The sequence below is a fragment of the Triturus cristatus genome, chromosome 10 (genome assembly GCF_964204655.1).
Source record: "Triturus cristatus chromosome 10, aTriCri1.1, whole genome shotgun sequence".
Lineage (NCBI taxonomy): Eukaryota > Metazoa > Chordata > Amphibia > Caudata > Salamandridae > Triturus > Triturus cristatus.
The window spans coordinates 347,841,353-347,853,912 of NC_140593.1; the positions used below are offsets into that span (position 1 = coordinate 347,841,353).

At 51.3% G+C, this 12,560-nt stretch overlaps 1 long non-coding RNA gene across 1 annotated transcript in view; it reads left to right on the plus strand.

Moving 5' to 3' along the window:
• Positions 1-346: 346 nt before the first annotated feature.
• LOC146789425 (uncharacterized) overlaps positions 347-12,560 on the plus strand; it is a 114,853-nt gene continuing 102,639 nt past the window's right edge. The window contains exon 1 of the long non-coding RNA XR_014969797.1: positions 347-412. This is a non-coding gene — a long non-coding RNA (uncharacterized LOC146789425). The remainder of the gene's footprint in view (positions 413-12,560) is intronic.

Here is a 12,560-nt window from a genome sequence, read left to right on the forward strand (position 1 = left end):
TTTCCTTTCCTGTCTGCCTGTGGGAAGCGCGGTGGGGCCTCACTGTAGGATGGGCGCATCTGCTTCCTTAGGCTGCCTGATTTCAGCAGTGCATTCCTTTCCTTTGAGGCTCAAATCCCTCCCCTTACAATCTGCTGGTCCATCCTACCCAGGGCACCCCCTTTCCCACAGCACAGTGTATTTCCTCTGTCCGCTCTGCGAAGCATGCTGTAATACAGTATGTAGTGGAAGCCCTGCCCACTCACTGTCCATATTCGTCATTGGCTTGTGTCATTGCCCCTCCTGAATGCTGGCTTCTGATTCGTAAGAAGGCTTGTTATTCCCTCCTTTGTGCCGATTTGTCTGCATTTGTTAACGCCTATAACGACTCGACTTTTTACCTGGCTTGTTACACGGTCTGCGTTATAAGTGGGTGAGCACTATTTTGTTTATTGACACTGGGGACAATGGTGACTGCTTTTTTTTGTATTTGCATGCTGAACGTGGTGCCCGCTTTAGGGACACCGCGCTCTGTTTATTTATTTATTTATTTACTTTAATACTCAGCGCTACGCCCGCTTCAGGGACACCGTGCTCTCTTAAAAAAACCTGTTTTTTAACTTTCATAATAAGCGCGGTGCCCGCTTCTGGGACACCACGCTGAATCAGGAACAGCTGCTGCTATCAGCATGCTTCGGTTTCTTTTGCTTTTTCGCTGCCCACCCTCAGCCAGTCCGCGCTCGCCTCCTCTATTGGGGGCAGGGCTTAGGGGCAATTTTAGCAAGTGAAAACAAGCATTTGCAATGGAATAGATCTCGCATTTTCATGCGAGTTTGAGCTATTGGCATTGTAAATAACAATACCTTTTATTTATGTTTTGGTTTTTAAAGCATAAATAAAAGGCATTATCATTTACAACGCCAATAGCTTAAACTTGCATAAATGCGAGACCTATTGCATTGCAATTGCTTGTTCAACTATGTTGCCAAATCAAAGCTGCTAATGCTAACGTTCCTGATGTAGCATCATTGGAAGCTAACATTAGAAGATTCCTGCTAGCTCAGCTAATGTAGCTAGTGCAGTCCCTTTAACCTTCAACCTGGATAAGGAATGTGGAGTGGTATTTCTCAGGCTAAATGATTTACTGGTTAGGAAACACTCAATTAAGTTTTGCCTCTCAATAAAGTTACTATTTAGACACATAATGACATAAGGCAGGATAGTTACAATAGTAAAAAAGCAAATGTCCAGAGTAAACCAAATAGAGAAGGCCGATATGTTAGATACAAAAGCGTTCCAAACTATAACAGGCTTGGACACTTTTATTTCCGTTTGCTTCTTTTATAAACCACAACTCATTGAAGGTTGTCAGTTAAACACCTGTATACTAGATCAGTAAACATTCACCTTTAAAAATGACCTTCTTTCAAGCTATGATTGCTAACAAGAGTAACTGAAGACAAATTGGCATTTGTCTATGAGAACAGGACCTCAGCATAGATATAGCGGCAAATAGTCTGTGGGTCTAATTTTGATGAAAATCATTCGCTTTGTAGAGCTTGCATTTACCATATTAGGGCGTCTAGTGATAACTGACATTGAAGAGAACAAAATTGGTAGCAAATTGTTCTCTATACACTGTGATTTTGCTAGCCTTTGCTTTCTTGTGTTTGATTATTTGAGTTTGTTAGACCAGACGGCCTTAGGGAGGTGGTCCACTAACTTTATGCCTGCCATTTTTCCGAACTAATTTTTGCTGGCTTTAGGACTCTGTGCATTTTGCCACTGCTGACCAGTGCTAAAGTGCCTGTGTTCTCCCCTAAACATGGAAATATTGGTGTAACCCCAATTGGCATATTTAATTTACTTAGGAGTCCCAAGTAGAGTGCACTACATGCGGCCAGGGCCTGTAAATTAAATACTACCAGTTGGCCTAAAGCCCTTCTTCTGCCACCCATTTAAGTAGCCCTTTAACCATGGCTCAGGCCAGCCATTGCGGAGCCTGTTTCTGCAGTTTAACTGACATTTCGTCCTGGCACTCCCTTTTTATACATAGAAGTCACACCTAACTTAGGCCCTGTCTAACCCACAGGGCAGGGTGACATGTATCTAAAAGGCAGGACATGCACCGTTAAGTTTTACATGTCCTGGTAGTGAAAAATGACCCTTTAGACTTGGCATATTTGGCATGCTTCCCTTGTCTTTTTGCTTTCTGACCTACTGGTTTTGACTCTGTTTTTGCTGGTTTAGTGTCTCTGCGCACTTTCTCACTGCTGTTCAGTGTTAAAGTGCAAGTGCTCCTATTGTAAACTGTATTATGGATTGGTATTTCCATGATTGTCATATTTGATTTTCTGGTAAGTCCCTAGTAAAGTGCACTGAGAGTGCCATGGCCTGTAAATAAAATAGTGCGAACGGGCCAGCAGCACTAATTGTGCCACCCACACAAGCAGCCTTTTCAAAGATTTCTCAGACCTGCCACTGCAGTGTCTGTGTGCAGCTTTTACTGCCATGTAGACTTGGCAGGTGTACCACTTGCCAAGCCCTAACCTTACTTTTCAGTACATGTAAGTCACCCCTAAGATAGGCCCAAGGTACACGTACGGGCTGGGTGCAGTGTATGTAAAAGGTAGGACATGTACTGGTGTGTGTAACATGTCCTGATAGTGAAATACAGTTTCATTCGTTTTTCACTATTGAAAGGCTATCTGTCCCATAGGATAGAATGGGGAATATTTTGTAAATATCTTACAAGTAAAACTTTCCTTCGGGATCAGATGGAAATTTGGAGTTTAGTGTGCCTGAACTCAGAATATAAAAATGCATCTTTTAGTAAAGACGATTTTTATATTGTGTGTTTTAAAATACCACTTTTAGGAAGTGGGTATTTTCTTGCTTAGCCATCCTGTGTGACTTTGCTGGTTTGGGAATTGACTGTCTGGTTTTGTAGTGACGGGGGCTGGGGATGTGCATTCTCTTCAGACTGCCATGGGGGGGGGGGGGGTCGAGGTATGTCCTGCCTTTCCTGGATGAGTCAGAATGGGCTAAATAGACCTGTCCTGCATTTAGAGTAGTAGGAGGATATTCCCTGCACCTAAATGGGCCTGGTCTGCCTTGGACAATGCTGTCTCCACCTCCTGCCAGGAAGCTGGGCCAAAGGGGACCAAACTGGTTTGGACTGAACACCGACTCTCTCTGCCCAAAAGAACAAAGAGAAACTGGGTATAAGTATTGGTGCCCAGACCACAGAACTTTAGATTTTGCTTGGATCAAGAAACCTGCTGAAGAGACGAGCTGGAAGAACTGCTAGGAGGAGTACTGCCCCTTTGCTGTGTTGTTGCTTTGTAGGGTTAGCCTGCTGTTTTTGCCTTGGGCAGTGAAAGGCCTGGACTGACCTTCACTTGTTGCTGAGTATCTTTTAGGGCTTGAACTAGAGCTTGCCCCCTGTTCACGAAGTCTCAGGGACAGCAAAGACTTCACTTACCTCTGGGTACCACCTCTGGAACCGTGGGTTTCAGTTGCCACAGAAGGGGAAAGCAACCAACACCGCTGCTGGCCTCATGTCCTGAAGGCATCCCCGCACTTTGCATCACAACCCTGTTCTCACCAACGACACCGCCGTCTGCCGCTGCCTCCGAGCCATTGTTTGCAAGCGACCTGTGGGTACCGCACTCCGTACCGCCTCACTTCACTCCACCACACCATGGTTTGGGAGCACTGCTCGTAAGTAACATAATGCACTGCCCCGTCCCTCACCCCAGTCTGGGCAGACTGCCGCCAGCTCCCATCAACCGGCACTGCCACTTGCACCATGACCTATCAGCACCGCCTCACGTCGCACTGCAGCCCTGGTCTCACCGACGCCGCTGGACGACCGTCAGCAAGCCGCTGCCTGCTGCACGACCTGAGGGCACTGCACGCCGCACCGCTATGTTTCACATCACAACCGCGATGGTTGCAGTGACCGGCCCGCCTCAACGCCATCGGCCTCAACCTAAGGTACTTTTTACCAGTCTGCTGAACCTAACGCCGGTCTGCACCGACCCGGTCATCCGGAACTATTGGATTCTGTTGTTTTCAGCACCGCTTTAGCCCCGTACGGAGCTACCGACTTCAAGAAACTGCATTTTAAAGTCATTCTTGCAAAGTGCATGTTCTGGAATACTGTATGTTGGCTTTTCAGGTGTCCTTTGTAGTGTTTTCACCTAATTATGTTGATTATGTGCAAATGCTTTGCACACTGTCTCTGAGATAAACATGACTGCTCATGCCAATCTACCAAGGGGGTGAGCATAGGTTGTTTCAGTAGTGTATCCCCCTGATCCTGACTAGAAGGAAGGTCCCTATTTGGACAAAGGTGCAAACTATTGGCAACTAGAGACCCCCATTTCTAACATTAGTTGTCTGAAGTGAGGAATGGACTTGCATTTGCACTTTATCTACAGTGATTGGTGTATACTACTACCATATCGCAGACCATTACGTACCACATACTGTTTTTGCTTGGTCTATTTTTGTGATCCCATCGTTTTGAACTTGAACTTTCTATTGCTTTATGCCTTACTCAAGAGCATCATCCATTGCATCCTTGGAAGTGGACTTTGAGGAGGAGAGGTTAGAAACCTACAACATGAAGGAGTTGGTCTATCTGCAATAACCTCAAAGTCCAAATCAGGGGCCTCACCAGGAAAGAGGAGCTACAAAAGGCTCTGAGGGCCTGGGTTGCAGCCAGACATGCCAGTGGGCAGTCTGGAGATTTCAGTGTGGAGGCGGAGGAGCCTATTCCTAGGGTGGTTGTGTTTTTGGGAGGAGGGAACCCTCCAGGCCAGGCAGAAGTGGCTTGTTCCCAGAGGAGCTGGAGGACAGTCAGGAGGCAGGGAAGTTTGAACCAGAAAAACTCCGGCTGGAGAATGAGAGGGATGACAAAAGAATAGCCATGGAAGAAAGGGAAATGATCTAGTATCACGAGTGTGGTGTTAAGAAGCTGGAGCTAAGAAGTAGGTCCAGCATAGATGATGGCAGCAATTCCTCAGTGCACTCAGCTAGACGTTTACGCATCCCCAAGAATGTAGGCAAGGAATTCAAGAAGAGGGACGACATACAAAGGTGGTTTCAGGGTAATGAGGCATCTATACACAAGATTGGGGTCTCTGAAAAGAACTCAGGAGCAAGATTGTGGCTCTTTGCCCGGAAGAGGGGAGGGATACTTTATTGGCTTTGGGTAAGGGACAAAGCATCACCTACACTGACATGAAGGAGTCCCTTCTCAACAGGTATGGTCTCACTCCTGACAAGTACAGGGATCAGTTTAGGTCCAGTAGGAAAACTGATGCAAACATTTGGTTGGAATGTGTGGATTCCTTTTGCAGGTCACTGGATGGTTGTGTGAAGGACATTATGTGACAGATTTTCAAGGGGGTCTACAATGTGATTGCAAGGGAGCACTTGTCTAGTCTATGCTTTGCAGAGCTGCACTAGCACTTGACTGATAGTAAGCTGACTGACCCCAGGAAGCTTGCTATGGAGGCGGACTGTAGATTGTCTACTAGGTAATGACCCTGAGTAGTCCTAGTGGAAGGATGTTCAGCTCAGGTCTCACTTGAAGATGCCTGGGTTGCCAGAGTGGGCCTTGTGACCATTCGGTCAATGGGAGCCTGTAAGGGTGATCAAATGGACCGTGAGGCTGAAACAGTGGTCCAGGTTCCTGCCGAAAGATAGGGCAGGGGGCGCGGGAAACCAGCCCCTGAGGTTCCAACGGTATGGGAGGAGGCTGACCTTGAGGGGGATGCCCTGGTACCTACAGGGAAGCAAGTAGCTGGACTGGGGGACTTATCTGACCTGACCCATTTGCAGCAAGAAGGTGGTCCCACCAGGGAATAATTCTGCAGAATTCTCTAGAAGGTTTGCAGCAGCAAGCTGCAAACCAGGCAGCTGGTGATCAGTCTGCATCACACTGGATCTACTGGGAGAATGGTCTCCTGTACAGAGAGCCTAAGGTCACTGAACCTGGGTCAGCCCATGTGCTGGTAGTACCCCAGCGCTTCAGGACCTTCCTAGTGGGACTGGCTCATGACGTGCCTTTCGGCAGGACATTTGGGGCAGGACGAGGCATTTGACAGGATTGTCACCCACTTGTTCTGGCCCCAAATGCAAAGGCAGTCAATGCACATTGAAAGTCTTGCCAAACTTATCAAGTAAGTGGTAAGAGTGGGTGTAAGTGTAAGGCTCCTCTCCAACCTTTTCCAGTTATAGGAACCCCTTTTGAAAGGGTTGGGATAGACATTGTGGGGCCACTGGATTCCAAGACAGCCATGGGCAACATGTACATCCTGGTCTTGGTGGACCATGCCACCCGGTACCCGGAGGCTATCCCTCTCAGGGCAATGACGACGCCAGTGATAGGCCGGGTGTTAATGGGGATCTTTTCCATTGTGGGCTTCCCCAGAGAGGTGATATCTGGCTGTGGGACCAATTTCATATTCAAGTATATGACATTCCTGTTGGAGGAGTGTGGAGTGACCTACAAGTTCACCACTCCTTACCACCCACAAGGTAATGGTTTAGTGGAGAGATTCATCCAAACCTTGAAAGACATAATCAAGGGCCTAACAGAACCCATGAGGCATAAGTGGAACGTCCTCCTCTTACCATGCCTTCTCTTTGCATACAGGGAGGTACCACAAAAGTCATAGGGTTGAGTCCCTTAGAGCATCTGTAAGTGCACCCTGTGAGAGGACCTCTCAGTTTGGTCAAGGAAGGCTGGGAGACAGCTCCCAGGTGAACTTCCCAGAATGTATTTACCTACATGCTGGCCTTCAGGAACCAAACTTTATGCTTCAGGAAACTCGCTCAGGAGAACCTAGAAGCAAGCCAGGAGGAGATAAAACGCTGATATGACCAGAATGCCACTCAGCCTGTCTAGAAAGTGTGGGCCATTGCCCCAGTCAAACCTTGTGCCTTCCAGGACAAGTGGAATGGGCCTTTTGAGGTGGCGGAGTGCAAAAGCAATGTCACCTACCTGAGGAATTCGCAGACTCCCAGGAACCCTTTGAGGGTCCTCCATGTGATCCGCCTCAAGCCTCACTTTGAGAGGTCTGAGGTGAGCATGCTCTTGGCGGTAGATGATGGGGTGGAAGAGGAGAGTTAACCTCTCCCTGACCTCATTTCTACCAAGGAGCACGATGGGTCAGTGGAAGGTGTGATCCTCTCCCCTACATGGACCCCAGAGCAGTGGAGTGACTCTTGACAATTGTTGGGGCAGTTCACCATGCTGTTCTCCCTGATTCCAGGTTTTAAACACTGGTGGACCCATGACGTGGACACTGGTGACAGCCCTCCTGTGAATCACAAGATTTACAGGTTGACTGACAGGGTCAGAGGCAGCATCAAAGAGGAGGTCTCTAAGATGTTAGTGTTAGGGGTGATAGAGTCCTCCAATAGTCCGTGGGCCAGCCCAGTGGTCTTTGTCTCAAAGGCTGGTGCACCCGGTGCCACTTCTGGACTGCAGTTCTACGTGGACTACTGTGGACTGATGAGGCCAAGAAGAGGTCAGCATTTTCAACCCCAGAGGGGCACTACCAGTTTCAGGTGATGCCCTTTGGGTTGTAGAGTGCCCCTGCCACCTTTCAGAGGTTGGTCAACCAGGTGTTGGCTGGGCTGGAGGATTTCAGTACTGCCTACCTGGATGACATTGCAGTGCTCAGTTCCAGCTGGGAAGAATGCTTGCAGCACCTCTGGGAAGTGTTGAAGGTTCTGCAGAGTACAGGCCTCATGATCAATGCCATGAAATGCCTGATCGGGGAGGGCTCTGTGGTGTACTTAGGGCACCAGGTAGGAACTGGCCAGGTGGCTCCCCTACAGCCTAAAGTTGACACCCTTCTGGTTTGGTAGCCCCCCAAGACCCAGGCAGAGAGCCTTTTTAGGTCTCACCGGCTACTACAGGAGATTTGTCAAGTGTTATGGCACCATTGTTGCCCAATTGACGGAGCTGACTTCTATAAAGCAGTCCAAGAAGGCGATCTGCACTGATGCCCACCAGAAAACTTTTGATGCCCTGAAGGCAGCCATGACAAACACAAGGAGATAGTGTACGGAGCACTGAAACCTTTCAGACACTCACCCCAGTCATAGATCTGGGTTTAATCCATCATCATTCTTTAGCTCCTCACTCCATCCCAGTTCAGACCCAGCCATATGCAAATCAGTCTTGACCCTGTTCCTTATGGGAACAGTCCAGCCCGAACTGCCAAGCCAGGTCTTCCCTGGACTGGAATCATGCATCCTGGGACTGTTTTCGGGGTAACATCCCTCATCAGCCAAGCTATTTTTAATCCAGTGGCAAAGTGAGCAAGGTCCCACGTCTGGGCATACCGTGCCAATTTAGGGGGAACAAAGCAAGCACAAGGAGATGATGGATGGAGCACTGAAATATTTCAGACACTCACCTCCAGTCACAGATCTGGGTTTAATCCATCCTCATTCTTTAGCTCTCTTCACCACCCCAGTTCAGACCCAGACATATGCAAATCAGTCTTGACCCTGTTCCTTATGGGAACAGTCGAGTCAGAACTGCCAAGCTAGGTCTTTCCTGGACCACAAACAAGCATCCTGGGAAAGGAAATCAAGTCACCTGATTTCTCCAAGGAATTCGTAGTGCATACTGACACTTCACAATAAATCAATCCATCAATCAAGATACTTATAAAGCCCACTAAATACCCGTGACGGTCTCAAGGCGCTGGGGGGGAGGGGGTGCTGCTACTGATTGAAGAGCCAGGTCTTGAGGAGTCTTCTGAAGGCCAGTAGGTCTTGGGTCTGCCGTGGGTTGGTGGAGAGGGTGTTCCAGGCCTTGGCGGCATGGTGGGAGAAGGATCTGCTGCCGGCGGCCGTTCTTTGGATGTGGGGGACTGTGGTGAGGGCGAAGTCGGCAGAGCGGAGCTGGCGGGTGGGGCTGTAGAAGCTGAAGCGTCTGTTGAGGTATGCTGGGCCGGTGTTGTGGAGAGCTTTGTGTGCGTGGATGGAGAGCTTGAAGGTTATCCTCTGGTTGACGGGGAGCCAGTGCAGGGCTCTAAGGTGGGGTGTGATGTGACTGCGGCGGGGTATGTCGAGGATCAGACGTGCTGAGGCGATCTGGATGCGTTGCAGTCGTCCCAGGAGCTTGGCCGACGTTCCTGCGTAGAGGGCATTTCCGTAGTCCAGTCTGCTGGTGACGAGGGCCTGGGTGACTGTTCTTCGAGTTTCAGTGGGGATCCACTTAACGATCCTGCGGAGCATTCGGAGGGTGTTGAAGCAGGATGAGGAAATGGCGTTGAGTTGTTTAGTCATGGAGAGGGTGGAGTTGAGGATGACCCCTAGGTTGTGTGCGTGGTCGGTGGGTGTTGGGGCGGTTCCCAGTGCGGTCGGCCACCAGGAGTCGTCCCAGGCCGAAGGGGTGTTTCCGAGGATGAGGACCTCCGTCTTGTCCGAGTTCAGCTTCAGTCGGCTGTTCCTCATCCCTTCGGCGACGGCCTTCATGCCTTTGTGGAGGTTGGTTTTGGTGGTGTGAGGGTCTTTGGTGAGAGAGAGGATCAGCTGAGTGTCGTCGGCGTAGGAGATGATGTTGAGGTCGTGCTGTCGGGCGACGTGGGCGAGGGGTGCCATGTAGATGTTGAACAGCGTCGGGCTGAGGGAGGAGCCCTGGGGTATGCCGCAGATGATCTTGGTGGCCCTGGAGCAGAAGGGGGGAGGCGGACGCTCTGGGTTCTGCCGAAGAGGAAGGACGTGGTCCAGTCCAGGGCCTTGTCTCGGATCCTTGCGTCGTGGAGGCACGTGCTTAGTGTGCGGTGGCAGACGGTGTCGAGGGCGGCGGAGAGGTCCAGGAGGATGAGGGCCGCCGTCTCTCCTTTGTCTAGCAGGATCCTGATGTCGTCTGTGGCGGCGATGAGGGCGGTCTCGGTGCTGTGGTTGCTGCAGAATCCTGATTGGGAGGGGTCCAGGATGCTGTTGTCTTCGAGGTGACGGGTGAGCTGGATGTTAACTATCTTCTCGATGACCTTTGCTGGGAACGGAAGCAGGGAGATGGGCCTGAAGTTCTTGAGGTCGCTCGGATCCGCCTTGGGTTTCTTCAGTAGGGCGTTGATCTCGGCGTGCTTCCAGCTCTCAGGGAAGGTAGCGGTCTCAAAGGAGAGGTTGATGATACTGCGCAGGTGGGGTGCGATTGAATTGCCGGCTTTGTTGAAGATGTGGTGTGGGAGAGGGTCAGACGGGGATCTGGAGTGGATTGTGCCCATGGTCTTGATTGTGTCCTCGGTGCTCACGTTGGCCCAGGTTGTCAGGGAGTCGCGGTCGGTGGGATGCAGTGGGTCCGGTGTGTCGAGGCCTGTAGGGGTCGTCCGGGGGTTGAAACTGTCATGGATGTCGGTGATCTTTCGGTGAAAGAAGGTGGCGAGGGAGTCGCACAGGGCTTGCGATGGCGGGATGTCATTGGCGCTGGAGCAGGGGGTTGATGTTGAAGAGCTTCTTGCTGTTGTGTGCGTTGTTGTCAAGGCGGTCTTTGAAGGAGGTCCTTTTGGTGGTCCTGATGAGGTGGTGGTGGTTGCGGATGGCGTCTTTGTGGGCAGCACGGCTGTCCGGCGCCTTGTCGCTGTGCCATTTGTTCTTCAATTTCCGGCAGGTGCGCTTTGATGCTAGGAGTTCCGGGGAGAACCAGCTGGCTCTTTTGCTGGTGTCTCTGTTGGTGGGCTGTTTCAGCTGGTCTAAGGTGTTGGCGCAGTCGTCCATCCAGCGTCTGAGGGTGCGTGCACCATCATCGGGGTTGGTGGGGTTGGTCGGTGGGTTGAGTGCGAGGTTTGTCTGTAGTTGTTCTTCGTGACTTTGCCCCAGCAGCGACGGGGGATCTGCAGGGTGCGATGGTGTGTGAGGGGTTTTCGGAAGGAGAAGTGGATGCAGTGGTGGTCTGTCCAGGTGAGTTCGGAGGTGTGGCTGAAGGCGACGTGGGGGCTTGAGGAGAAGATGGCATCAAGCGTGTGACCGGCAATGTGGGTCGGCGTCGTGACGAGCTGTTTTAGTCCGAGGTTGGCGAGGTTGGCGATCAGGGTGGAGGAGTTGTCTCCAGATGATAGTTTAGGTCTCCGAGGAGGATGTAGTCGGTGGAGGTCAGTGCGTGTGTGCTGATGAGGTCGGCGATGGAGTTGCAGAATTGTGGCAGGGGTCCTGGCGGTCTGTAGACTAGGGTGCCTCTTAGGGTGGTCTTGGGGTCCGTGTGGATCTGGAAGTGCATGTGTTCGGCGGTGCTGAGAGTGTCGTTGGTGTTTGTTAAGACCCTGATGGTGTTCTTGTGGACGATGGCGATTCCTCCTCTCTGCGGGTGATCTTGCACCCGTCGGGGATGGCTATGGCGATGTCTGGAGAGGAGGCTTCGTTCATCCAGGTCTCGGTCAGGAAGGCGACATCTGGGGATGCGGTGTCGAGTAGGTCCCAGAGCTCGACGGCGTGTTTGCGTGAGGAGCAGGTGTTGAGCAGGATGCATCTGAGATGGTTGGGTTCCGTCGTGGCGGGTGTCTCGGCACCTTCGAGGCAGGAGAAGCTGCAGTTTCGGCAGGTGAAGGGACCGTGGGTGCGCTTCGGGGTGGCCTTGCAGCAGGTGTGGGTCCTTCCTGCGTTGAGAGCGACGAGGGTGTTGGCGTCCTAGCGGAGGCGGTCTTCATGGCTGGTGCGAGGGGAGGGGGTTCTGCCACAGGGCGTGGTCCAGGCGCGGACGGGCGCAGATGGGCTTGCCTTAGGCGCGCCTCTGGTGCACAGCGGCCGTCATATATGGGGAGGTGGGAAGGGAGGAGCAGCTGGGAGGCGGGAGGCGTGTGTCAGGGGCAGCGAAAGGGCGCGGAAGGGGTGGGCTGCAGGGGAAGCAACGGCGGGGACGGGAGCAGGGAAGTGGAGCGGTCGTGGGAAGGAGACAAGGCAAGAGGGTTACAGAATCAAAAAAGGGGGCACAGAAGTAAGTAAAGGGGTACAGAATCAAAAAAGGGGGCACAGAAGTAAAGCGGCGAGCAGGGGGCAGGGGGGTACAGAAGAGGAACGGGTGTACCGAACAAGGGCAGCGGAGTACAGGAGGGAGACGGGCAGACAGAGTTACAGGCACAACAGAGAGCAGATACAAACCTAAGGCCAGCACTGGCCACCAGGGATGAGGCGCAGGTGGTAGCCTGCGGGTGGTGGAGGGCCTTGACTTCAGCGGCGGCAGCAGGCGGCAGCGGGGGTGCAGGCGGAGCTGCAGCGGGGGGAGCGACCTACCAGGCAAGGTTAAGGGTCAGTCCTTAGTACAGCTGCCAATGTTGGTCAAGTCGAATACATTTGATTACTGATCAATTTAAAATATACACAGACCGATCTATCCGGAGACAGTATGATGCCATCACAGCGCGTGTAAAGACATTATGGTCACTTTATCCTTTAACAGTGATTATGGAAGGTTTAACTGACTCAAAAAAACACTGTTATCTAAACATAAACTTCTGAAGCTCTGCAGCCTTTTTTAACCGAAGCTTTGAAAACAGAAATAAAACATGGGTACATGAGGTTCCAGTTTCTGTTGCTCCCAAGAACAG